Genomic DNA, 9,920 nt, shown 5'->3' on the forward strand with positions numbered 1-9,920 from the left:
AAGAGGTCTCGTACTTTTAAAGGAATGAAATTATATTCGATCCTTTGACTTAGTGACTCTATAGTTTCCTTCAATGTGCAAAGTACTTCGGCAATTGCGTTTTTCTCCTTGTCCAGTGTTGCGATTCTTGAGTGAAATATAGCCATCAATGAATGCAGATAAAACAAGTATATTTCACTTGTATCACTCTCAAAAAACTTTTTAATAATAACTGGAGATTTGTCTCCAGTTAAAAAGTATTCTTTCAATGCCTCATATAATTTAAGGATTCTTTCAATAGCCGGAAAAAGGCTGAGCCACCTTGTCTTGCTGTGATACAGCAGTTTTTCATAATTTATTTCAACGTAATTGCATAATTCTTTTAAATTTTCTGTTCGTACAGTATAAACTGAAAAATGATTGAAAATCTTCATTACTAAAGATTCTACGTCAAAGTCCAACAAATCTGTAGCATGACGTATTGCATTATGTAGAATACGAGCTGGACAACCGATACCCACAATTTCGTGATCAGCGTTGTTATTCAAGTGCGTGATCACGTTGTTACCTACATTTCTAGCAGCACCTCCAAAATTTACATTAGCATTATCGCCAGTGAAAGACACGCACTTTTGTTTTAAATTGTACTTTTGAAGGGTCGTCAGTAAATGATTGGCAATAGTCATCGAAGTTTCGTTTGCCAACGCTGATAACTCAATCAATTTGCTCTGTATTCCGGTCTTCCTATCAAAGAATTGAATAATTATAGGAAATATTTTTTCAGCGTTGTGATTACTGGCATCTGTCGAACACCCGAAAAATATAATGTCTTGAAGTTTCTGTAGAAGCATTTCAATAGAATATGGTGCGATGACGTTATTAATAATTGCCTCAGATTTTGTCCTCGCACAAGCTAAGCTTCTGGCCAATTCCGAATCAGAAAACAGTTTTTTAAGTAATGGCGAAGTACAGTCCATGCTTTTATACGATTGGTGATGTTTAACCACATGAAATGCAAGAGTAGCATCAACTGCGCTATTTTTATCTTTTCCTTGCATAGACACAAAATTGTCCAACTTACTTGTAGATGCGCATAATCTACTCTGTTTTTTATGCTTCTCGGTATTTATATGCTTCTCTATATCAGCAGCACCTTTGTAGCCTATAGAAACGAAGGAATCACAAAGAGTACACTTAACTTCTTGTTCGTTTCGTCCTTCGCTGAACGACGGATATTTCGACTTTAATATATCAGTAAATTTACAGCGTTTTTTACTTGAAGATGCCATTTTAATTGTTGATATGAGTGGTTCTAATCGATATAAACAAACACTACGTCTGTCTGACGCACGCAGTGCACTTAAATAAGATAAAAACGAACGAATCTTACGAATCGAACGAGTGAAAATTGGGCAATCATTCCGCTCATTCACTCTTTTTACTATGGGCGGGGGAATTCCCGGCCGCGAAACGTGCGGTGCGGGGTGCATGCGTACGGCCCCGCGCGCGCCCGCGTCCCGCCCCCGCGCGCAGCGTGGATTCTCCCGTTCATAAACAACATGGTACTATGAACCACGGCAGCGCGCGCGCGCTCGAAAAATCCGGTCTCGAATGAAATCCGGGCGGAATCCGGTCTATAGCCTGAAAATCCGGTCTAGACCGGATTTATCCGGTCAGATGGTAACCCTAGTTACACGTAGCGTCGGTTGTCACGTGGTGCGGCAGATGGAACGAATGTTTTGCACAAACGATGAACAAAGTTGAACGAACGTGTTGTTAAAGTTCTCGCCGTCCTGCTTGCACTCGGTCTCGTTGCAAGTTTTGTGTCCTTTTCTTTCTTCGGCGATGGTCGACACCACAATCGGCACGAATCGGGTTTGCGGTTACAGCGCCACCTGGTTGCGATTTGTTGCGTGCTGCTTGATTGAATGCTGAGCGAATTGCGACCCAAACGACGAATGAACGAAGAAAATGGCGTCCTTGCTCTTCCCAAAATTGCGAATACTTGCGTCTCCTCCAAGTGGCTTCTGGTCAACCCACAGATCTTCTTATACAGGGTGTCCCAAAAACAATGGATAACCCTGTAACCATCGATAGGCCTCGCCATGGTCTCCCTAACGTCCAATTTTGACCCCAGTAAAAATATCACCGTTTTCAAGATTTTTAAGTTTTTGTGCATTTTTAGAAAATTGCCACCTGCGATTACTTTTTCTCATGCCATTTCTACAAATGAGGTTACTTTTCAATCTAGTTTTTTTCCTTATCACAAGGGATAGTTGGGCTATCAAAAGAAAATATTAAAGTTCATCAAACTAGTTTACAAGTATGAAAATTTTAAGAAATTGCAGAGAAGAAGGAAAAATTAATTCATTGTCTTGCACTTTTGATCAGCCATCGTGTAAAAAAAATGTAGGAAGACCATCGTGCCCATTACCTTAAAAACTTCCTTGGTTAATTGAGATTCTAAAAAGGTATCACAAGCCTATGTATTCTGTATTATTTTTATCTTATGGCTACTTGAATAGCAACTACACTTGCGAGCAAAAGTATGGAATCACTTACATGAAGTTGTTTCCACGCGATCTTGTGTACTAACCAATCTGTTAGTAACAAAAAAAGTAGCACCATTTTAAAGATTAAACTTTTAACTTTAAATTGATACCAAATTCATTTAAATCACACCAGTATTTAAAAAGATATCCCGGCTGATACGATACGATACGATAGTGCCGACCCAGCCAGGACGAGGCCTGTCCCGGTCAAACCGGTATACCAGGGGGCACGATTTTAAGGAAAGACACGCTCTGGGATGGGAGAGGACGGCCGACTAGCCGCTGCGTCTTTTAAACCGCGACCGGTCGACCACAACCAAGTAGATATGCATCCTGAGCCTGGTCTAGGAAAATAGGTAAAGACGGGTTATCGTTGATAGGACTGAGCGTTGGTGCGATGAGTTGGGCGGTCCGGCCTTTGGTGTGACTGCTTGCTTATTCTTAATTTGTACAGCTGCTTGTCTAGCTTCATTGTTCCGTCGATGGCTGCGGTTCTGGGTTTGGGTCTTCTTCGCTGTCTGTTTCTTCAAGATCGAATATTTCTTGAGCTGCTTTTCTTATTTCTTTTTTATCTAGTGCTAATTGAATCCACTCGTTTCGCGTTCTTCGGTAGTATTTTAAGTCTTGCTTTAGTGTGTCCTTCCAGGTGTATATGGGTCTGCCAATCTTCAATCTTCCTGCTTTATATCGCATAGCGCTGTGAAGCACATGTGGTTCGGATCGTCGTAGAATGTGGCCGTAATAGCAAATCCTTAGGAACTTAATTCTCTTGGTTATTGTCTTGCCTTGCAGAAGTTGGCGCACTTTTCTGTTTTTAGGTGGATTTTTACTATAGCCCAACATTTCTTTCAGAATGACACGTTCATATTTCCTTAACATTGAGCGGTTTGCTTTGGTGATGGATGCGGCCTTTATACCATATGTCATTGTTGGTTCGATGATCATTTTGTATAGCAACCTGGTTGTTTCCCACTGCATTTTGGTTTTTTTAATGAAGGGAATAAGTGCTTTGGAGTTTCTTACCCCTTGCTTGCAGCGGGCCCTTATTGTGTCTTTCCTACTGTGTCCTGATGTTATCCAGATTCCCAGATATTTCATCTCTTTCACGGGTTGTATACTTGTTCCCTCCGCTATTCTAATAAACTGCGTGAGGTTTGGTGGGTTGATTGGGTCCCGGATGAGGATTTTTGTTTTTGTGTCGTTGATTTTGAGTCCCACTGTTAGTAGAAGATCTTTGAGACTCGTAAAAATTGTTTTCAGATGACTTAGTTTCGTCCCTAATATACTTAGGTCGTCGGCGAACGATAGGCAAATGGGAAGCTTAATATGCGAATCTTGATTTAGCCGGAGTATTTCTATTTCTTCTTGAAGGGTTTGAAGGACGTCATCTATTACTATAGTGAATAAACGGGGTGACAGTGGGCAGCCTTGCTTTACTCCTTTTCCTTTGGTGACGAACCTGGTTTGCTGCCCGTACCATTTGATGCATGTGGATTCATTCATGCAGGCTTTAATGATCCTATTGGTCAGGGTCTTATTGGTTCTGGACACCAGGATATCTTTAAGGGCATTTAGGTCTACATTGTCGAAGGCTTTTTCTATGTCAATTGCCATGACGTAAGTTTTTGTGCCCTCTCTCCATTTTTCATCAAGAATTCTTCGAAGCGTAAAGATGTGGTCGTCTGTGGATCTATGCTCAAGAAATGCAGCTTGGTAGTTACCAAGGCTTTCCATCTCCTTATCTAAGCGATTAAGGAGGAAGTTCGCGTATATTCTGTATCCGGTATTACATACCGAGATACGTCTGTAGTCACCGATGCACTGTGGATTCTGTTTTTTCGGTATTGGGACTTGTATGGTCCGAGTCCAAGCTTCCGGGACTATGTTATATTTCCAGGCGTTATATAGGTGTTCGGTTAGGGCTTCAAGCAGTTGAATAGGTATTGCTTTGAATAGTTCAGTTACTACTTGGTCCGTTCCTGGCGCAGTGCCATTTCGCATTTTTATAATGATTTCTCTGACTTCGTCGTTCGTTGGCCCATCAGAAAGGTCATTGAGGTTTTCGTTTTCGTAAGTTTTTATGGGGGCTCCTTCTGATTTCGTTAATTCGTTTTCCCAATGGCATATAGGTATATATCTGTTCTTTTTTTAAACTTCTCTGTCGTTTTAAACCTCTTGTAATATCTGTACGTTATTTTCATACGTTGTGATGGGTGTTGTTTATTAAGGTCCTTGAAGAAATTTTCAAATTCGCGTTCCTCGTTTTTCCGCATAATAACTTCAATGTTTTTGCGACATGTTTTTAGATTTGCCTGTGTTGATGGGTTTGGGGACAGTTTGTAACGAAATTTGGCTTTTAGCAGCTTGGCTAAAGCTATTCTGTGTTCCCTCGATATATTTAATTTATTTTTGAGTATGTTATTTGCGGCTGTCTTCATGATATCCATTATGATATCCCAGGGTAATAGGCGACAGTTGTTACTATATTGGGTTTGCGTTTTCATAATGTTAATGATTTCATTTTGGTATTTGTCACAGGTATGTTCTTGCTGTAGAAGTTCGTAGTTCAAGTGCCTGTAGTTAAAAGATCGGTTGCTGGTCTTGATTGGCTCAGATTGAGTAGTAGCATTCTTATCAGATTCCAATTTTCCCTTACCTTTCGACTCTAACTGTCCGGCGATAGCCTTAGGGTTGTGTGTTGTATGCATAAGTTCGCCCACTATCAATTTGTGATCTGAAATTTTCTTATTGGGATGTGTTGTGCCTATAATCGATTTGAATTTTTTCTTATTGGCTTTCGTTATTATATGGTCAATTTGTGAGATTTTATTTCCGGATTTCCATGTTTTCTTGCAGCTTTGTCTACCGAATGAAGTTTCTATGCAGAGTCTCTCTCTTCTGACGATATCTATGATGATATTTCCTGTGTCATTAGACTCTTTGTGAAACAGGTTATTTCCTACTTGGCCAGTTTGTAGAAGGTCGCGTACGTCAAGTGAACCTATATGTGCGTTGAAGTCTCCTAAAATTATAAGGGTGGCCTCCTTTGGCTTTCGTTTAATTGTTTGTAGGAGACTGGAAACAGTTCCCGTCGCAGCTGATGTTCTGTTCGGAATGTGAGTTGTTACAACAAATAACTTTTTCTCGTTACTAGTTATGGTGGCGGCCATGATGTTGGGGAGGTTTATACTGTCTGTTATTTTAAGCTGAGTATTTCTCCTTATTGCAATTGCCAAGCCGCGGTTTTTGTTTGACCCTGATAATATCCAATGGTAATTTTTTGACTTGTAATTGCCGTTACGCATGTTGGTCTCTTGTAGACAAGCGATATGAACGTTATGCTTGTATAGAAAATTATCTATGTCGTGTCGTTTTTTGGGGTTCGCTGCGCCTCTGACATTCCAGGTACCAAATCTTAGGTTTTTCGGTTCGATGATCGTCTCATTAGTTGTTGGGTTAGTATATGCGTTGATAAGGCGATAGCCTGTGTCGTCTGGGCATTCTTCGATGCTCGCGGGTGTGTAGATCGAGCTGCTTGATTGGTTATCAGATTTTTGGCTATTTTCAGTCTGAGTAAGGTCTGTGGCTGGTGATGAGACTGATAATTCTGGATTTAAGTCAATGAGACTGTCATAATGGCTGCCGTCGTATATAAGATTGATATTTCCTACTGAATCCTCCGGGATTTTTGGCTTGAAAACTATTTTGGAGTTGGTAAGAGCTTGATGGATATTGATGTTCACTAGGTAGAGATTAGCTGCTGCTATTATTATGTCAGTACCGGCCCATTCTCCGACGTTGTATTGCTTGGCTATATAATCGCGATATTGTAAGTCTGTAGGAATAGTATCCGTCGCATAGAAATTGCTGGCAATCGCTAACCTCATTGTTTCATCTGCTTGGTTTTCTTCGACATAGCGTGCGAGATCCTGCCTGACTGCCTTGTGATCAAGTGTGAGATACATAAGCTCATTGATTTGGTGAGCTATTGCCCGGTACAGGCAATTTCCGTCGCCCGGTATTTTGAAAATAGAAGCCTCCATTCTTTTAACTTTGGTTCTTTGAGCTGTGGAAAAGGGCTTATAACTAAAGAGTTAGTATCTTAAGACTAAAGTGAATCAACTAACTTTGTATTGTGAAAGTAACTATTCAGTGTCTTTTGTGTTTTTTTTTTTTTTCCTTGGCAAAAGTTTTATGTGAGGACGCCTCTTTTTTGTAATGATACTTTTGAATGGATTACAGCTGTGTGCAGATGTTGCTGACCCTTGGGTTTCTTTTGTTTATATTACGCAAGGTTTCGCTTTTGTTTCTGTGGGATAATTTGTGTGAGTTTCGTGAGAAATTTGTTTTAAATGTGTATCTTCTGTTGTTAGTGCAATATTAGAATTAGTTATTGCTTTTTGGAAACTTTTTATGGTGACAAGATGTTTGTTTGGTTGACCTTTCCTGGATATGCCTTTGGAAAGTTGGTGCAATGGGTTTTTTTTGGGGTCTCTTTTTTTCTTTTTTGGTTGAATGTATTTGAAGACTTTACATCTGTAGGGATACAGTGATTTTTTCCCCCTGACTATTTATTGTTTTACGGCACAAAGGTCCGTTTCCTTGATATTAAATTGGTATGTAAAATGAGAAGTAAATAAGGGCTACTAGTTGTTATCTTTAGTTAGCAAAGTAAATACTGAATCTACCTAGGTACTATTTATAAGAGATGCGCCTCAGATTTAGCTAGGATTTAAACACTGCTTTTGTTTTTTGCGACTGGGATTTATATTGACAATAAGTTGTGCGCTCGTATGCGCGTTAGTTTTGGTATAAACAATGTATACCTAAATATTGTTTTTTTTTTTTAAGTTTTTGAGTAAACACAGTAGATATTGGTTATGTCAATATAGAAAAATAAGGAAAGATCTCACCAGGCTTCGCCGATTTAGCTGATTTTGTACTCCTTTGACTTAGGTGTTGCTCTGGTACCTGGAGGCTTTTCCCACTCACTGTGTTGGCGGATTTTTTTTCCCGTATACCATGTATTAATTTATTTAATTTAGTTTAATTTTTTTTTTTTTTTTTTGGAAGAAGATTGAATATACAGTAAAAATATGTAATTATATTATGATAAGTACATATGCTGCAGTTTTTTTTAAAACTAAATTTAACACTGGATGCTAGTTCTGATAAAAGTATATCAGATTATTTGCGATTTTAGTTTTAAATTTGGGTTATCACTCTTGTAACACTGTTACCTATTATATTATTGAATTTTGATTTGTTTTCGTGGGATTCTCACTATTGTAACACTGTATTGAATTTGTTTTATATTATATTATTTAATTTTTACATATTATTTAATTTTGGTTAGTTTTCGCTTGATTATCACGATTGCAGCACTGTACGAATTATCTTAATTAATTTGATTTGTAGTTATGTTATTTTTGATCACTTTGTTTGTTGGTTTACGTTGCACGGCTTAAAAATCTTTAAAAAGATATCCCGGCTGATGTGAAAAAGTAAGGAAAAAGGCATGTATAAACTGTTTGATACGTTGCGAGTTGCGGCCTATTTACCCCCCATAAAAGCAAGTGTTTTCGGATTTTTGCTTTCACACGTTGATCCATACACATCTCCGCTTCTTTTGACACTTTATCTGAGATTCTACACCTTCAGAAGCAGCATAAATCGTTGCACTATTGCAAGAAGGGCTCAGCCAGCGGGCTGTCGCACGTCAGCTCCACATAAGCCAGTCCTGGGTTTCGAAAGTTTTAAGACGCTTTCGGGATACCGGTGGCTTTATCCCGAGACCAAGTTCTGAACATTGCCGGTGCACATCGCAAAGGGAAAACCGTTTTTTCATGTCAACTTCTCTACGAAATCGTCATTTGACTGGTATCAACGTCCAGCAAGAGCTCAGAAATGTTCGTAGGATAGCTGTTAGCAAGTGGACAGTTCGTCTAAGATATAAACAATAGAATTTGACTCCAAAAAGGCCTGCCACAGGCTTGAAACTGACGGCAGGTCACCGATAAGCACGCTTTCAATTTGCTCCTACACATCTCGATGGGAAGTCGAGCAAGCCACCCCCATAAGCCAATGTTTTAGCGAACCAGCACTGCACAAATCGCTCCCCAGGCCGTCTATAGACCCGATCTCTTCGACTGCTGCACTGCAAAAACAGTCTGCATTCATCGGAGAACAAAACTCGCCTCCATTACTCGCCTTCCGAGTGCGAGCTAATTGAAAGCGTGCTTGTCGGTGACCTGCCGTCAGTTTCCAGCCTGTGGCAGGCCTATTTGGAGTCAAATTTTATTGCTCATATCTTAGACGAACTGTCCACTCGCTAACAGCTATCCTGCGAACATTTCTGAGCTCTTGCTGGACGTCGATACCAGTCAAATGACGATTTCATAGAGAGGTTGACATGAAAAAACGGTCATCCCTCTGCGATGTGCACCGGTGCTGTTGAGAACTTGGTCTCGGGATGAAGCCACCAGTCTCCCAAAAGCGTCTTAAAACTTTCGAAACCCAGGACTGGCTTATGTGGAGCTGACGTGCGACAGCCCGCTGGCTGAGCCCTTCTTGCAATAGTGCAACGATATGTGCTGCTTCTCAAGGTGTAGAATCCCAGGTAAAGTGTCAAAAGAAGCGGAGATGTGTATGGATCAACGTGTGAAAGCAAAAATCCGAAAACACGTGCTTTTATAAGGGGTAAATAGGCCGCAACTCGCGACGTATCAAACAGTTGGTACATGTCTTTTTTCTTACTTCTTCACATCAGCCGGGATATATTTTTAAATACCGGTGTGATTTAAATAAATTTGGTATCAATTTAAAGTTAAAAGTTTAATCTTTAAAATGGTGCTACTTTTTTTGTTACTAACAAATTCGTTAGTACACAAGATCGCGTGGAAACAACTTCATGTAAGTGATTCCATACTTTTGCTCGCGAGTGTAGTATGAAAACTGCAAAAATGAGTTTTTCTCGTAATAGTTAAACTAGGACTGCATAGTGGCATTAAATACAAGTGGATAATTTTTAGCGTAGGAATTTTAATAAAGCAACATTTTATCATCATCATCATCATCATTTCAGCCATAGGACGTCCACTGCTGAACATAGGCCTGTACCCCAATGATTTTCATAATGACCGCTTGGTAGCGGCCTGCATCCAGCACCTTCCTGCTTACCTTTATGAGGTCGTCGGTCCACTTTGTAGGTGGACGTCCTACGATGCGCTTTCCGGCACGTAGCTTCCACTTACGAATCGGGGTTATGCATTAAAATCTGAGGAACTGGCGAAACGTGTGGTGTATGATTTTGTTCTTGTAAGATAGAACTTGGGGATGTAACTTCTAAAACCCTCTGCAAATTTTTCTTTTTTTTGTCTTAGGTTTCTC

The sequence above is a fragment of the Ostrinia nubilalis genome, chromosome 19, assembly GCF_963855985.1.
Source record: "Ostrinia nubilalis chromosome 19, ilOstNubi1.1, whole genome shotgun sequence".
Classification (NCBI taxonomy): Eukaryota; Metazoa; Arthropoda; class Insecta; order Lepidoptera; family Crambidae; genus Ostrinia; species Ostrinia nubilalis.